This window comes from Octodon degus, unplaced genomic scaffold (genome assembly GCF_000260255.1).
Source record: "Octodon degus isolate 3935 unplaced genomic scaffold, OctDeg1.0 scaffold00084, whole genome shotgun sequence".
NCBI classification, from domain to species: domain Eukaryota; kingdom Metazoa; phylum Chordata; class Mammalia; order Rodentia; family Octodontidae; genus Octodon; species Octodon degus.
Window position 1 is genome coordinate 8,469,208 of NW_004524660.1, and position 9,914 is coordinate 8,479,121.

Genomic DNA, 9,914 nt, shown 5'->3' on the forward strand with positions numbered 1-9,914 from the left:
TTAGGCGCCGCGCTGCCCTGCGGCCGGGGGCGGCCGACCAGTGGGTGCGCACGGACCGCGCTCCCGGCCGAGCCCCGCCGCGGGTTTCGGGCCCTCGGGGGTCGCCTCGGCAAGCAGGGGCATCCTGGAGCTTTCCCGGGGGCGTTGACGTTTCTTGGGTGGCACAGTACTCTGAAATGAGTTGTGTTAATTACGCGGACACACCCTTTTCTACATTTCCAAGGATGAGAGTCTTGGAAAGTAAAACATCCAAAAGTTTGCCCTTTCTTGGTACCTGCCTGCCGCGGGCCTGGCAGCGCTGCCCGCGGGCTGCCCTCTGCTGGTCGCCAGTGCGGCCTGGAATGCGCGCGTCTGGGCCGGGAGCGGAGGGACGGTGGGGCGTGGAGAGGAAGGTGCGCGCGCTAGCCCTGGGCGAGCACGCTCGCAGGCCGGACGCGAGCGGTGCGCGGCAGCTTTTTATTGAAAACAGATTAATCCTCAGTGGAAGCGTACGGTATAGATTCAAGGGACACCTTGCTGTACATTCACTGAATGGTGTATTTAGCCGAAGGTGTTTGTTTCTTTTCTTCATTGTATCTTCCACTAAAGCTGAGTATCAAAAATCAAATTTCTACACTTCATTGCATAATTTTCTTTTTAACTGCCTACCCGATACACTTTGAAACAAGCGACTGGGTACCAGGTCGAATGGTAGACACATATTATGTACAGAGCCTAGGCGTGATGATGTTTTACATTCGCAGTAAAGTTACACGGAGCTTCTTGGATGAGAATAGATGAAGTGATTTCACATGCAGTTATTTTACCTTGAAAATAAAACTAATTTGGGAATCATTAATGTAAATATTAGAAAATTTTAATATGTACTGTGATTTAGTATAAAAGGCTAGATAGTATTTTAATAAATACCATATAATTTTAACTTGGTACTTTATGGAGTATTGTGTGTGTCTGTGTGTGTGTACATGGTGTGTGGTGTATTAGTCCATGATTTCTATGAGTATACCTGCAGTTCCTTAGAATTAGTGATTGCACTATGGTAGTGTCAAGATACATGGCTTTTCTGTAAGAGTTTTAAGTAGTACTTTAAGACCTAGCTATAGTTGAATAGTAAGAAACTTAATGTCTAACTGAATTTTTTCCTATTTAAAACAGTATTGGCCTTTGGCAGTTAAACCAACACTTTGTCTTGCAGAATGTTGATGAATTTTAGGAAGAGTTTTCAGAACTTGTCAGTAACTGGTAGTTAAACCTGAAGAGGCGTTACTTTGAGTGCCCCGGGATCAGCAGGTGAAATGGTACTGGCTTCCAGAATGTGTGCAAAGAGATCAGATTTGTCCTTTGGTTGTTTAATTAGAAATCAACTAAAAATCAGATGTGCTTCTGGTAACAAATGCAGTGTCTCTTGGGATTTTTGGTATTGTAGCTTCACTTTTTAAAATTCAAATTTGACCAAAACTGTAATAGTCAGTGAAGTATAAGAGGTAGCATAAGAGAAATTCCAAGATGGTCTCGTTTCAGGTGACATTCATATGTTCAATAAATAACAGACACTTTCACCTAGTTGTCTTATTAGCTGGAATTAAATTTATTAATATCTTAAAGTGTCAGTTTGCTTCATAATTAAAATTTCAATGAGAAACTTTATAAAAATTACTCTTTTAGAGGTAGCTGTAGTTTTAAATTTTGAAAAAATACAATGAGAAACGTGATTGCCTTGCTTACAATTTAATTTTTTGAATATTATTTTTTCTTTCTGATAAAAATATAAGGATCTCATTATTGCTCAATTTAAATTATTCATAGAATACAAGGAAAATACCACTTCTTTTTTGGTTCAACTCCTATCAAATTAAAAAATTAGTAGTCTGTACTAAATTTTTTGATTTCTGAGATAAATTTCACTCTGATTAATTTATCAAAACTGGTTTATTTATCACTGTCTATTAAGTGATAACAATTAAGTTCAAGCTTGGTTGAGAATGTCCTCATAATACAAAGCTACATTTTTCAGTGGAAGTAAGGTATTCTCATGACACTCCTTTCTTCAGAATGCTAGAGCCAGGATTCAGAGTAATGGCTAATCAGTTCTATCTCACTTTGCTAAGCAGGAAACTAAGGCACCGAGAATTGTTAGTTGAATACTTTTTTCTCATTAAAACATAAAAAAATTCTCATAGAGTTTTTTTGAGTGAGTAGAGTGAAGATCTGGTATAATGATAAGAAATGCCCCTAAGTAATCCAAGCCTAAGACTGGACAAAATGACAGCGTTTTATCTGAGGCATAGGTGCTGGAGTGCAGATTAGGGAGATGGCTAAGGGAAGACATGTGATGGAAAGAAAATCACGTGTAAAATAGTTACTGAATGTATTCAAAATTCCTGCATTTCCTAACTTAAGAGAAAGAATTTTTATTTCCTTATAGATATATTGCAAATATACTGTGTATAAAGTAGGATTATCCACAAGAGTAGAAAAGATAAAATTCTCTAAATTATTTTTTGTAAACATTTGTTTTAAGATGAAGAACATGCACATAGATTTTTTTTATCAGCTGTAAAGTTGCCAATGAAGGAATAGGTCCAATTTTGAATTTTAAAAGAAAAAAATATACATATAATGTCAAATTCTTATGAAGTTTTTCGGTTTAGATATTTATATATTATTTGTATGTTTTTATGTTATTTGAGTGAGGCAAATAGTGCCAAGTCCCTCATCTTTGCATGTTAGCTTTGGTTTATGATCTGGGCACTATTGGCTGTTCCTCGTGAGTCAGAAGCCCTGATGCACGTGGATGTGCTGACAGTCCTTTTCCACATACAGTAAGTGTCAGCTTGAGGAATATAGAAAGGGAGGAACCAAGTAGTACAAATTCTAAAATGACTCCGATTGTTAAATCTTATAAAACTACAAAATAGCTCTTCCGTCGGAAGAAGGGCCAGTTCATTTGTGAGAAGCACTGACTGTATATGAGCCACCTGATACTACGTTATGTTGTTGACAGCTCTGGCAGATTTTATTTATGAAGTAAAGAAAGAATTCTATTTTATACATCAATATTTCTAGAAATCCCATCTTTGAGAACTAGTATAATTTCCAAATTAGGAGTCATTCCATCTTTAAGGGAAAAGCAATAAAATTTTCTTGTGGTCTGGAAGACAATTTTACAGAAATAAGAATTTTCATAATTGTGAATAATAATTTATATAGACATACATGGAATTTTACGTAGTGTTTAATGCTTATGTTTAAATATTTATAAGCCAAAATCTTGTTGGAGGTGAAAGGTGCTTCTCTTACCTCCCCACCTGTGGAGAAGTTAAGGACAGTGGATGTAATCATCAGGGCTTCAGGGCCGCTGCTCGCTGCTCGCTGCTTGGGGCCTGTGTGCTGCCTTGCATTTCGGCTGGTACTTCTCCACTCCCTCACTCTGCCCTGGGAACACGACCTGAGCTGGGAGTGGTGAGAGGAGACCGGGGCTTTTCTTTAGCTACTGAAGTTTTGTGCTCCAGCAGAGAAGAAAGAAAAGTATACACAGATGTTATGAAAAGTCACTGTGTTTCCTAAAGCCTCTCATTTAAGAGTCCACTTTATATGCAGTTTTAGTGTAGCCTTCAGCATCCTCTGATGTCCTACCTAAATCTGGACTTTCTTCTTCTAATTTTTCTTCCAATTTAATTCAACTCTTAGAATTTTTTTTTTCCATTTTAAACTATCTTCTATTTTGGAATACATCTAAAACATTCCTTTTTTTTTTCTTCTTTCAAACCCCTAATAGAATGTTACTTTATAGCTAAGTGTTTTTTTCTACTTTCAGTGTGTTAGGACAACATGAATAATACTAGCTCGTACCGAAGATGAAAGAGAATTTTAAAGTGATTTAATGAGTAATATCTATTTATCAGTTGCAGTCTTTGGCCTACTACTGACTTGGCTAGTGGTTCTTTAGACATTGGCTGATCACCAGACCTACTGTTATCTGGTAAAATAAACTCTTTGCTTGCTGCGCATGGAATTAGAGACAGTGCTATTAATTTAGGAGAAAGAACTCAGAGAAAAGAAAGGTTATCATATTTCAGAGTAAGAGACCAGCTTAAATACAACTTGACAATTGAGAACCTAAACAAACCTGTGTAAAAGTGCTTTAGCACAATCAACTTTTGCAATCCTCTCAAACCTTCTTTTTTTCTTAAAAAGCATTTCTTTCTTATTTTAGCCAAATTTAATTGCTCTTGAATGGCCTGGGACTATACAGGCAAATGAAGGTCCCTATTCATAGAACTTGAGCTCTTAGAGTATCAGTGGAAGCTTCCTTCCTCTGTTTGACTGGTAAACTGACATCCGGGCTTAAAGGAATGAGCCTTAGACTGTGTGATGTGGGCTAGTTGGCTTTCCTTCCTCACTCAGACTTTCAGTTACCACTTCCTGAAAGGATGCCTGCCAGAAAGAGCAGGTGTTGCAGTCCTTGACAAGGCTGGAAGGAGTTCCGGCGCATTGGCATAGTTGGTGCTCTCAGGTAGCTCTGCTGAAGAAGCAGAGCATGAGGCATTTGTCAGTGTGGTGCACTTGCTTGTCCTTAGGCTAGGCCCTGCGCGTGGAGCACAGAGCACTTCTGGCTGGCCGTTTTCCATCCCAGTTGCTGGCGCGTCCTCATAATACATAACTAGTTTGAGGATAATTCACTGTCTGAGTGCCTTAGCCTGATGCAGAGCAGACCCTGTGGAGGACCAGCTTTCTTCATTTCTCCAGTTCCATCCCTGTTTGCTCTGCACATCAGCCACATAGCTTACCTATCTTGGGATTCTCCCTGGAATATTTTTCCCTTCTGACCCAGCTAACACACTTTCTCCTATTTATAACTCAGGATTTAAGTCAGCTATCATTAGCTCTCAGAAACTTTTCTGTGTATCTCCAGGCAGATATACTTGGGAGGTCTAACACTAAATGTATGCTCACTGTGTACCAAGTTCTGCTGTAAACACTTTCGTATAGAATCTCATTTCAGTCTTATAGTTATATTAGAAGTGAGCTGACATTAAGACACCTGTTTTATTTATGAGGAAATTTTAAAATAGAGAAATTAATTATCTTGTCGAAAGTAACAAGACAGATTCAGGTAGATTCAGGATTCAAACGTAGACTGGATCTGGGACCCTTGCTTTAGACCTTTTTGTCCATGTTTACCTTTTTATTTTTAGTATTCTAGTGTCTCTACATAGTGCCCTTGTCTTAAAATTACAGCACCCTGCTGCTGAAAATGCACAAATCACACCTCTGCACCACCTTGCATGTATTGCCAGTTGTTAGCTATTTTATTTCTCCCAAGGAAAAATATCGAAAAGCCACAGTAAATCCCGAGGTTAGAATTCAGGTAGCTCTTCAAGCCTACACTTAACTTTAATGGAGGAGGCTGTGTCATCCCTACCTTTTCATGAGCACACCGAAACCTGATAGGAGTTGGAGGGTTTGAAAGGAGTTGCTGGAAGCCCTCCGGTGTTACCTTGGTTCCCTTGACCAAGCTGAGAAGAAGTAAGACATGTATGTGCTGACTTTCAAGGCTTCCAGTCAGGCTGACCTGGTTTTACTGAGTGAAAGACACTGACAAGGTTGTTGCTTGTTCTAATCAGAATCAGAATCTACTGCAGAGAACATCAGGTCGACTCTGTCTTGGCAGATTGTGATGATTCCGTGTATGCCTATGACCTTCAGTATGGAAGTGTCATACTTTGATCCAAGAATTGCTTTCAAAATATAATAAACTAGGAAAATGTAACTGAAATACACATGGCTGGCAAGAAATATGGTCGTTATATTAAAAGTCATTTACATGTTTTACACTAGGAGTTATTGAGTGGGTGATAACATCTAGTTTTATGTAGAATTTGATATAGTCATAGTTTGAGTCAACCATTTACCCAACGAACTGGAATTATTAAAATGATTAACTTAAGAGTGGTGTGAAATGAAATTTGAGGACTTTTTTTTTAAAACTTAGTTTCTAAAAATAAGTAGGCTGCAGTTTATTTATTTTTCCCCAACTGGAGGACAGTTTTCATATTCTTTCCACTTATCCTCTGGGTATTTGTAGCTACTGACTGATTTGAGATATGAAGTTATAATTCTATTTTAATAGTGGCATAAATCATCACTTCATTTACTTACTGGTGAGCAGAAAGGAGATTTTATCCAAACCAATCTATAAGAAGCTAATTGAAAATATTCCTATTGCCTATTAATTTTTGAACTTTTCATTGGTTTTATGCACCGAGAATGAATTGTCCAATTTTCCTTAATAGCTACTACAAATAATGGCCCATCAATATATGATTATTAGAACAAAATGATTCTTTGGATTCCATACTATACAGTTATTATGTAGTACCTTCTTGAAAACAAGTTTAAAATTTCCAATGTGTAATGCTGTAGTAGTTTTAGAATTGTTTTAGGAGACAGTTTGTATACCTTGTTCCTCTCCATAGAATTTTTCAATTACAACAGTAGCACTAAGATGAGAGTCTTCATCTGTTCTGTGTAGGGTGTCCAGTGCCCAGAGCTGAATCAGGTGATGGGTATCTGAATAATCTCTGTTGAGTGGAACGAGGCTGCTACTTACAGTTCTAAGGACTGACTCTAATAGCTCAATTAAAAACCTGGATGTGATGACGAAGCGATGCACATGAATTTCAGCCATTGTTTTCAGAAGCACGTTAAACTTATTTGTGCAGTTATTTTGATTTCCTGAAAACATCCGGCTCTGGTTGCCTCCAAGCTAGCTATGGTCTCCACACTGAGGAATTTCTCATTTTCTTGTCCAGTGGATTTTTAAGAATTTAGATACTCTGTTCTACAATAGTCCCTCTCCTCAGGTACGACTCTTCATGCATCCTAGAGCACACTGTATTCACTCCAGACTCAATACTTATCAAGAGTATCTGTCACAATACGGCAGAAGCGTGAGATAGGTCTTCTACATGGCTTTACGCACTGAGGATTGTCTCATCTTCTTTATTAAGTACTACAAATCATGGTCCACCTCTATATGATTATTATAGTGAAGTGACTCTTTGTATTACATGCCATTTATAATTATAGTTATTATACGGCAGTTGGAGAATTATACATTTAGGGCCATATCTAGGGTATACCTGATGGCCAATATAATATTGTTGAATGAATAATGAAAGGATCAAAGAGGGTGAGGTAACTTTTTTGATTTATTGCCATAATTATTTCCAGTTCCAACCCTGGAGATTTGGATTGGGTAGATTTGGAATAGCAGCCAAGAAGAGGTACTTTCAAAAATTCCACAGATAATTTTGATGCATAGTCTAGAATTTATAAACCTTATGAAACAGGAAATAAATAGATACAGATACAGATGTGCCTCGCTTGTATAACAAAGCACTGCAAGTCGAATGGGTGGTAATTATTTCTATGTGCAGACCATTCAGTTAACACAGTCTTATGAGACAACAGTAGCTCAGCAAGAACTGAATTGAGCAGAACAGTTGTTTGCAGTATAGAAAGAACCTTCCTTTAACTATACACTCTGGAGCATATAAAACATTTAAAATTAATGAGTATTGCTATCCTCAATGTTAAGGTCAGATGATTATACTGGAAATATAATTTTAACTTTTACATAAAAGATAACCTTGGCCATTTGTAAGTCAGTGCAGTGCTTTTCAATGATTGACTTTAACCTGGTTTTTGCTTTTTTCCATCATATTTGTCTTTTCTTCAATAGCAAATGTATTGGGTCCTTCAACTACAAAGACGATGTCAGCTTTTGTTCTCATAGATTATGTGTGTTATGAGAGTGACTTTGGAAACTAATCCACTCAATTTGTTCATTCAACAAATGTGTATTAAAAGGCTGTGTTGTGTTTATACTAGATACTGAGTTTATTTATTCAATCATATATCCAACAAGTGCTTGTTAGGGACTTCACATAGGTTCAGATTAAGCTTTTAGCAGGAGTCCTGTTTCACAGAATGAGTATACAGTGATCACTCAAATGGTCACCCAGAAGACATGAAGCTGCAGCAGTGCTAGATGCTTTGAAAGAGACGGGCATGGCTGTAGGGAATGCAAACATAGAAACTCAGTAAAGCCTAAGAAGGCGTTCCTGAGAAACAATAATTGAGCACAGACATGTCAGGCAGTCACATGAAAAACTAAGAGCAAATGATACTTCAAAGGATGTCAAAAAGGGACTTGGAAAGACACAGTGTGAGCAGGGAGGACAGAATGGAGGTATAATTGTGGCACAGTGGTGGGCGTGCACAGGGACACACAGCATGCCATGGTTATGTGTTTGTGCAGCAGCGAGTCCTGTGTTAACTATAAGGAAAGCTGTGAAGCTGGCAGCTCAGTGAATGCTTGGTGTTTGCACGTAGGTGGTGGTCCCCAAGTGATGCCTTTTCCTCAACCATCCAGCCTACTACAGAGTCACAGGGAGGTGACAGCAGTAATACGCTGAAATTACACGTTATGCAGCTGACAAATATGTATGTGAATACTTTTGTTGGTTATCTGAGTATATAAGACTTACATGTCTGCATATTTGTAAGAATCGGTTTAAAGACATAGTTTGACATTTCTAAGCCTTATGTGGTTGTCTTGTAATTGTTGAAATCATATCATGTTGTAGACTATAACTGCACTTTGGTTGTTTCAAGTTTTGAAGACCAGCAAGACCTGCACTGGACTGTATCTAATCCCTATTTTGAGAAGATAAATGTTTACTTTGTTTTATTTTAATTAAGTAATAAAGAGTTCCTTCAAGGAAAGTTATATCGACATAGTTTTAAAATAACCATGTAATTAATTTCAGGTCCGAATAGCATGGGTATTTAGAGCTTTACCTCTAGCTCAGTCTTGCTCCTCAGCAGTGGACTTGGATGCGTGGCTGGCTGCTCACTCCCTCCTGCCATTGCAGTCCTTGCAGTTTTCAAGCAGCTGCCATGCCGCCCGCTGAAGGCTCTTTCTCTCGCAGTTCTCAGTCTGTCGTGATCTTCAAGCCAGACCCTTGGGGCAGAGCTTTGTCTCCTTTCCTCATATCTGGGAAGTTCATCTCTCTTCCCTCAACAAGCCCAGTCTGCTCAAGCTTCATAACAGATTCAGAGTCTGACTTGGTACTTCATGTCTCAGTCCAAGAAGGCAACATTTCACACCTGAAGGATTGCAAGCGCTTCCCAACTGCTCTGTAATTATGCTCTATTGCCCCACTGATGTTTCTTAACATGCCAGCCACAGTGGTCAGAAAAATAAGTTGAAAGGGAAATTTCTGTTCTTTTCTTTCAAATTTACTGTGGTTCTAAAACTTTTTGGAAAACATGCCACTAAAAATGTTGTTTGATATCATCTTTATCCCTTTAATGTTTGAATGATTTTTCCATCTCTCATTAAAATCCAATCCCCACAGAGATCTCACAAATCTTGTGCAGGCAGCTTCTAAATGCTGACCTCTTTTCTGACCTCATCTCCTCCAGCCTTGCTCCTTTGTGGGTACATTAGTATTTCCTCCAGAATTTGTGCCAACACTTGTCACAGCTTCTTTTGCACTTGTTCCTTTTGCTTAGAATCCTATTCTGCAAATATACCAGTGAAGAGGAGCCTCGTATGACTTTCCAGATTTTACCCAGCTATCATTTTACTTATTGGAGGCCTCCTGACTTTTTTTTTTTTTGGTGGAACCAGGGATTGAACTCAGACCCTTGCGCTTGCCAGGGAAGTGCTTATTCCCCTGAGCCATCTCCCCGGCCCCCCTCCTGACTTTTTAATTCAATATTGCAATTTAAGATTATGGAGCAGCTGTCCCACCTATTCTGTAATAACATGATATACTTTTCCTCCTCCTACTAATCTGATATTTGCCAGGTAAAAAATGTAGTGATATATTTAACTTAAA

At 38.5% G+C, this 9,914-nt stretch overlaps 1 protein-coding gene across 1 annotated transcript in view; it reads left to right on the forward strand.

Moving 5' to 3' along the window:
• The window catches only part of Col11a1 (collagen type XI alpha 1 chain), a 229,240-nt gene that overhangs the window by 1,712 nt on the left and 217,614 nt on the right, over window positions 1-9,914 (forward strand). The gene's annotated exons all lie outside the window — the stretch shown is intronic.